This window comes from Gossypium hirsutum, chromosome A01 (genome assembly GCF_007990345.1).
Source record: "Gossypium hirsutum isolate 1008001.06 chromosome A01, Gossypium_hirsutum_v2.1, whole genome shotgun sequence".
Classification (NCBI taxonomy): domain Eukaryota; kingdom Viridiplantae; phylum Streptophyta; class Magnoliopsida; order Malvales; family Malvaceae; genus Gossypium; species Gossypium hirsutum.
In genome coordinates this window covers 61,428,416-61,435,018 of record NC_053424.1, presented here as the reverse complement: position 1 = coordinate 61,435,018, position 6,603 = coordinate 61,428,416, and positions in this window count along the sequence as shown.

The window sequence follows — 6,603 nt, the reverse complement described above, 5'->3', positions numbered from 1 at the left end:
ACCAAGTGCCTTAAGGTCTGTTACAGCCTGTAACAGTTCCCAAATGGAAGTGGGACAAAGTTACCATGGATTTTGTGACAGGATTACCTTTGACTTCGAAAAAGAAAGATGCCATATGGGTTATAGTGGACAAACTGACAAAGTCGACTCATTTTATCCCAGTAAGGACATATTATTCCCTTGATAAATTGGTCGATTTGTACATTTCTAAAATAGTAAGATTGCACGGAGTACCACTGTCCATTATTTCGGATAGAGACCCGAGGTTCACTTCGAGATTCTGGAAGAAGTTACAAGAAGCTTTAGGTACGAAGTTAAATTTTAGCATAGCTTTTCACCCTCAGACCGATGGTCAGTCTGAGCGGATGATTCAGATTCTTGAGGACATATTGCGTTGTTGCATCCTTGAATTTCAGGGTGCCTACAATAATAGTTTCCAAACAAGTTTGAAGATGGCTCCTTATGTGGACTTGTATGGCAGGAAATGTCGAACTCCATTGTACTGGACAGAACTCAAGGAATATCAGATTCATGGAGTTGATCTGATTAAAGAAACCAAAGAAAAAGTTAAAGTGATTTGAGATTGTTTAAAAGCGGCATCAGATAGGCAAAAGCCTTATGCTGATCTGAAAAGAATGGAGATTGAGTTTCAAGTTGGAGATAGAGTATTCTTGAAAGTATCTCCATGGAAAAAGGTATTGAGATTTGGTCGGAAAGGTAAATTGAGTCCATGATTTATCGGACCATAGGAGGTCACTGAAAGAGTTGGACCGTTAGCCTATCATTTGGCGTTGCCACCTAAATTGGAAAAGATTCATGACGTGTTCCATGTATCCATGTTAAGAAGATACCGATCAGACCCCTCTCATGTGATTTCGCCGACTGAGATCGAAATTCTACCGGACATGACCTATGGAGAAGAACCGATTAAGGTATTGGCTCGCGAAGTTAAACAGTTGAGAAATAAAGATGTAACTCTTGTAAAAGTTTTATGGCATCGACAAGGTGTTGAAGAAGCTACATGGGAGCCGAAAGAAACCATGAGAAGCCAATATCTGAATCTGTTTTCTGGTAAGACTTTCGAGGATGAAAGTCCCTAAGGGGGGAGAAATGTAACATCCCGAAATAGGGCCTAGTCAGAATAGTGGTTTCGGGACCACAAATCTGACATCAAAATATTTATTTTATGATTATTATAAGGCTTAGAATATGAGTATATGCATGTGTTAAAGTTTCATAAAGAAATTCTAAGTATAAGATGTTCAATTGGAAATTAGGGACTGAATCGAATAAATTACAAAACTTGGATTCTAGAAGCAATTTGTATGAAATTACTATAGATTATGAATTAGAAGGTCTTGGAGATCAATTTTCCCAAGTTCTAAATTTTTGGACAAAAATAGGCTTGCATGGATGAAATTTTAAAGAAAGGGCATAAGGGCATTTTGGTCATTAGGCATTTTAATGAAACAAAAAGGGAAAAAAAATATACTAATCTTCTTCCCATAGCTGCCGAAATTTGGAGGACACCATAGCTAGGGTTTCTTCAATTTTCAAGCTCAATAGTAAGTGCTCCCAAGCCCCGTTTTTCATGTTCTTTTTATTTTTGAAATCTCAGTAGTTTGCTCTCTCCATTTCTACCCATATTTCATGCTAGGGTTCATGTTCAAAAATTTAACCATGCATGAGTTATTGGTATTTTGATGGATTATGGAAGAATATGAAAGATAAATGTATGTTAAACATCTTTTCCAAGTTGGTTTTCATGAGAAATCCTTATAGGGACTATTTTGCAAAAGATGTAAATCTGTGGTAGAAATGAGGAAAATAATGAAAAATGTGGGTTGCCATAAGAGAGAAAAATGTTCAGTTAGGCTTGGGTAAGATAAAAATTGCATGTTTTTCATTATACGAGCCTAGGGACTAAATCGTAAAGATGTGAAAGGTTAGGGGCAAAACGGTCATTTGGATCGGGGTAGGTATTAAACTTGAAATATATAATGTGGGGTATTAATGAATTAATTTTGCTATTATAGACCCCGAGGGACAAATTCTGGAGGTCAATCATGGTAAACGTAAGGTTTCGAAATAACCGAAACACAACATCGAAAAGAGTACCAGGTAAGTTCGGATAACTTAAAGTAAACCCTTGATATGCATAATTGTATGAATTATGAATGCTTGATGATTGTATTTGTTATTGGTATTAAATATCATAGAAATGCATATTGATGATAACATGTGAAAAATATCTCGGTTGACGTTGACAAAGGGAATTCGATGCATAAACCCTCATTGAAAAGGTAAACTAAGATCCTGCATGTGTTGTAGTAAGGATTTAGCCCGGACGAGTAATCTGAGATCTCAGGTATGAAAAGGAATCTAGCCCGGACGGGTGTTCCTTGAATGATCAAGCCTCCTGAAGAATATGTGTGCATGATGGATTCAGCCCGGACGGGTAATCTGATTAGGGTCTGAATTTAGCCTCGATTGGTAATTTAGATCCGAGCTCATTAAGGGTGTTTGTTCCTATAAGGGATTTAGCCTGGACTAGTAATCTTGACATCACCTTATGAATTCATATAATGGGGATTTAGCTTGGACTGGTAATCCTGCCATATGATGTGAGGTTCGCGGGAGTGCATAGATAGAATAATCATTCGTATGAATTGACAGATATTGGGTATTCCATCGAGGTTTCCTAGAAACTCAACAAGATTAACATGGGATATACATATATGAATGAAATGTTGAATGATGAGCTCATCTAGTTAAATTACATAATACATGATCATATGACTAACTCATTGATTGAGTGCATGTGAAAGGAAATCATTTCATAATGGATGATTTCATGAAATAAGTATGGATGTTTGCTAATTACTCGGTAAGTTTACTTTCTGATTATTCGAGCTTACTAAGCATGTAACGCCCCCACGCCCGAGACCATCGCCGGAGTCGAGTATGAGGTGTTACTAAGCTTAGTTTAACATTTTTAGAACTTTGGATTATTGTTTCTACATTCACAGCTTTTAAGCTACTTGCATCATAGTCACAAGAAAAATCATCTCTCGAGTTACGAAACTCGAAATCAAGATCCGTAAATTTTCCCTGAATCTAGACTCATATATCTATCTACTAAAATTTTTTCTAGAATTTTTTGTTGGGCCAATTAGTACAGTTTATTAGTTAAACTTACCCCTGTTTTAGGACTCGACTGGTCTGACCTCTGTTTACTACGAACAACATTTCTCTCTGTAAAAAATTCATATGACTATGATATTTGTTTCTAATAAAACTAGACTAAATAAGGATTCTGAGGATATAAAATATACCACCTAATTATATCTTTATAATTTATAATGAATTTCTAAAGTTGGAACAGGGGATTCAAAAACTGCTATGACCCTGTTTCACTAAAATTTAAATATCTTCTAACATATAATTCCTTTACCTGTTTCATTTGTTTCATGTGAAACTAGACATAATAAGATTCAATTTTATATGTATTCCATAACCAAATTCAATTTCTATGATTTTTAATAAATTTTCAAACTCGCATCAGTGTTGCTGCAGTATTCTGTTTATGGCAAATTTCATCCTTTTTATGAGTTTTTATGCACTAAGTATCTTAATAGTTTTCCTTAACATCAAACATAATCTACACTAACCATTTTCATAATTTATCATTATCAAGCATTTCCTCAACCATTCCACAATCATACCATAAGATCATTTACACAAAATAGGTATATTGCTATACATGCCATACTTAAATTTACAAGCCATTTACCAAAAGTCTTCCGGATAGTGTGACTGAGCCTTCGACCTAGCCATACTCCTGAGCTGGCTTGTCCAAAACTACAATGAGTAAGAAGGAGGGAGTAAGCATAAATGCTTAGTAAGTTCATATGCAAATAATAAGTAACATAACAAACAGTTATACCAATCAACATTAGCATACATCACTAAAACACATATCACATTTCTGATCATTTTTCATCATCTTATTACCTTATAGTGGTTGTATCAATACTCAACCCGAGGGTTAAATACATACCTGTCCAAAATATCCATTTCACATCACTCACCAATACTTCTCTTTACATCTCGAATATTTCTCCATTGAGTAGAACTTTACCCGTTGAACACATTGGAATATAATTCGGATACATGGATAATTTGCATATAAGTGCCACATATTCAATCAAGCAATCATGTAACCCGCCCATAAGCGAACTCGGACTCAACTCAACGAGCTCGGGCGTTCACATCCATAAGTGAACTCGGACTCAACTCAACGAGTTCGGATGCCTAGTTACATCTCACGAACTCAGACTCAACTCAACGAGTTCGGACATTCGCATCCATAAGTGAACTCGGACTCAACTCAACGAGTTCGGATGCTCAACCATCCTAGTGACATGTCACTTGTATCCTAATCTATTCCTAAGGTTCAAACGGGCTTTTTTCTCGAACACTTATCCTTGCCGTCTTCCGTAGAATGCCGAAATCAATACTCGGTAACAATTATATTTAACAAGTAGTTCACATAATTTACATATTATTTGAAATTAACCACAAAGCATACATTTCATAATAAAATTTAGCATAACATATAATTAACATCAATAACTTAAAAATAACCATTATGCTACATTATTTACACATGAACTTACCTTGGTACCAAAATACAAAGATTTTGCAATTTAGTCCACAATCTTTTCTTTTCCTCGATTGAGGTCGATTCCACGTCTTTCTTGATCTAAAATAACACATCTAGCTTATTTAATACTCACATTATCAAATTAATCCTTAACTCAAATTTTGGCAAAATTACAATTTTACCCCTAAACTTTTGCATATTTACATTTTTGCCCCTAGGCTCGGGATTAAAATTTATTCCTTATTCTTATGTTTTACAACATACTGATCACTTTTCCCTTCTATGGCAACATCAAATTCTCACTCTAACATGTACTTATGACTATTAGGTATTTTTACCGATTAAGCCCTTTTACTCGTTTTCACTCAAAACCGAGTAGCACAAGTTGTCTAACATAATTTAAAACCCCACATTCTATCATAAAACATCAAAATACACAAATTTCACCTATGGGTATTTTTCCAAATATGAACCCTAAGTTGAATTATTGTTAGCATAAGCTTAATCGAGCTACCGTGATCTCAAAAACGTAAAAATCATTAAAAACGGGGCTTGGAATCACTTACTATGGAGCTTGGAAGCTTGAAACAAACCCTAGCTATGGAGAACCCTTGAAATTTCGGCCTAATGAAGAAGATGGACAAAAATTGGCTTTTAATTTTGTTTTTAATTCATTTTAATAACTAAATGACCAAAATACCCTTACTACTAAACTTTCCAAAAATTCCTTCCATGTCCTAATTTTGTCCATGAACTTAAAATTGGTCAAATTGCTATTTAAGACCTCCTCATTAATATTCCAAAACAATTTCATACTAAAAACTTCTAGAATGCAAGTTTTGCAACTTATTCGATTTAGTCCCTACTTTCAATTTAAGCACTTTAGGCATAGAATTTCATCACGAAATTTTCACACAATCATGCAATCATATCATAAACCTCAAAATAATTATAAAATAATTATTTCTATCTCAGATTTGTGGTCACGAAACCACTATTCCGATTAGGCCCTAATTTGGGATATTACAACTCTCCCCCGCTTTAAGGATTTTCGTCCTCGAAAATCTTAACTGTAAACAGATGTGGGTATTGATTTCTCATAGTTTCTTCGGATTCCCATGTAGCTTTTTCTACTCCATGCCTTTGCCACAACACCTTCACAAGTGCAACATTTTTATTCCTTAGTTGTTTGACCTCTCGAGCTAGAATCTTAATCGGTTCTTCTTCGTAGGTCATATCTGGTTGTAGTTCAATTTCTGCCGGTGAAACTACATGTGAAGGATCCGAACGATACCGACGTAACATAGATACGTGGAACACATCATGAATCTTCTCTAATTCAGGTGGTAATGCTAGCCGATATGCTACCGGTCCAACTTTTTCAATTACTTCATACGGCCCAATAAAACGCGGACTTAATTTGCCCTTCCGTCCAAATCTAAGGACTTTCTTCCACGGAGACACCTTTAAAAATACTTTATCACCAACTTGAAATTCAATGTCCTTTCGTTTTAAATCTGCATAAGATTTCTGTCTATCTGAAGCAGCTTTCAAACAATCTCGAATTACCTTCACTTTTTCTTCAGTTTCTTTTATTAGATCAACTCCATAAATCTAATTTTCCTTGAGTTCATTCCAATACAAAGGCGTTCGACACTTACGACCATACAATGCTTCATAAGGTGCCATTTTCAAGCTCGTCTGATAACTATTATTGTAAGCAAATTCCACCAACGGTAAGTATCTTTCCCAACTTCCTTGAAATTCCAATACACAACATCTAAGCATATCTTCAAGAATCTGAATTATTCTTTCTGATTGTCCATCAGTTTGTGGATGAAAAGCAGTACTGAAATTTAACTTCGTACCTAACGCGTCTTGCAACTTTTGCCAAAACCGCGAGGTAAACCTTGGATCTCTATCTGAAATAATCGATA